Here is a 1,723-nt window from a genome sequence, read left to right as displayed (position 1 = left end):
GCCAGCCAGTCGCCCCGTGGAATGCCCAGCCCCAGCCCCCACACCCCTACCCGGGGCCCTCCTGTTCATCTGGCAGCCCTTGCGCCCGCGGCCCCTCCCCACCTGGGGCCAGGCCCCTGGGCACCTGCCTGCAGGGGCAGAGGCCAGCACAGCCCCCCACATGGCACCAGGTGCGCCCCAGCTCCCACGAGCAAACGCACCTGGGGGCCACCCGGCCCGGCCCCGAGGGGTGCGGACGCTGACCTGACCAAGGGCGCCGTGAGGGCAGGGGCGGCCGGCCCGGGCGCGCTCAGATGGGCCCACACGGGCCACGCCCTGGAGGCCGAGCGGCGTGGGTCACTCTCGGCAGCACCCGGCTACGCGGCCCGAGTCCACGCCCGGCCAGGGAGGGGCCCTGGGGCGCAGCAGACCCGTCTGCCCGCTGCCCCTCAGCCGTGTGTCTCAGGGCCTCTGCCTGCTCTGCTCCCCACTGTCTCTGGGCGTCCTCTCACCACCCCCCTGCAGCTCTGGCCTGCACCCCAGTTCTCGCGTGCACCCACAAGGTGCCTTTCCAGCGTGGCCCTTGGAGGCCGGCCAGCGGGCAGGGGGGCGCCCTCTGGCACAGGTGACGGGCCGGTTCCTGTGGCCCGTGTCCTGCCCTCGCCCCCGGGGCCGCATGCCCCCGGCTTCCTGGGGAGCGCGGAGTGTCCGCTGGTCAGCGGCGAGCGCCGGGACGCACCTCGGCGGGGTGCCCTGCCCTCTGCCCCGCAGGTGCGCGCCCCGGGGGTGGGGCTGCGGCTCCCCGCCCACACGGCAAGACCACTCGGCTCGGGGGGCAGCGATCATGTTTATGTGACGCACGGAGACCGTTCCCGAGGCCACAGCGGCCACGCCCTCGCCCCAGTGTGTCCCTTGTCCAGGGCCCCCAGTAAAGGCCGCCGCTCCGAGGTGGCCCCGACCCGCCTGCGAGGCTGGGGGGCAGTCGGGGCTGAGGCCCGAGGCCCCAGCGGGCCTGGAGCTGGGTGGACGGTGGGCGGCGCCACGCTGGGCCGGAGGGCAGCGCCTGGCAGTGGTTCCGGAAGGCCGGCCAGCAGCGCCTCGGCCAGGCTGCAGCTGCTCCCCTCGCGCCGGCCGGCGGCTGGAGGCTTCCTCTGGCTTCTGCCTTCTTCGGAGGCGGCTGAGGCGCGTGGGGGGCTGGGTGTCTGGGCCCCGCGGGCGGTGTCTCCTCTTCAGAAGCCCCAGCTGGTCCCTCCTGACCGGACCCCACCTGCCAGCTCCGCACGGAGGTCAGCGCCAGCTGCCCGAGCAGCGCGAGGCCAGGCGTCGCCCCACAGCTGGGCGGGGCGTCCCCGCACGCACCCGACTGCTCGGCAGCCCCCTCCAAGCTGGGCAAGCGCTTGGCTGCCCCTCCCCAAGCACAGGCTGGGCAGGCCACCTGCACCCAGCGAACCCAGTCTGGCCACCCCTGGAGGCTGCCCCCACCCGTGGCCACGCCAGGAAGCCACCCGGCCCAGGGGCAGCGGTGAGCCTCCGGTGCAGGGGCTCCAGCCTGACCGTCTCTGCCCCCCGCTGCCCCGACTACTCGGGTCCCCCCTAGCGAAAACGTCTGTGATCAGACTGGGTCAGCAGCGCTTGAGCCTGGGGCCGCAGGCGGTCAGCCGCCGCCCTCCTCCCTCCCACCGGGGAGGCCGGGCCGGACAGCCCGGGCACTTGGAATGGAGACACAGGACTGACCACGCTGGGC

Source organism: Condylura cristata, unplaced genomic scaffold (assembly GCF_000260355.1).
Source record: "Condylura cristata isolate star-nosed mole 26May11 unplaced genomic scaffold, ConCri1.0 scaffold00062, whole genome shotgun sequence".
NCBI classification, from domain to species: domain Eukaryota; kingdom Metazoa; phylum Chordata; class Mammalia; order Eulipotyphla; family Talpidae; genus Condylura; species Condylura cristata.
The sequence above is the reverse complement of the archived record's forward strand: the minus strand, read 5'-3'. Positions refer to the sequence as shown.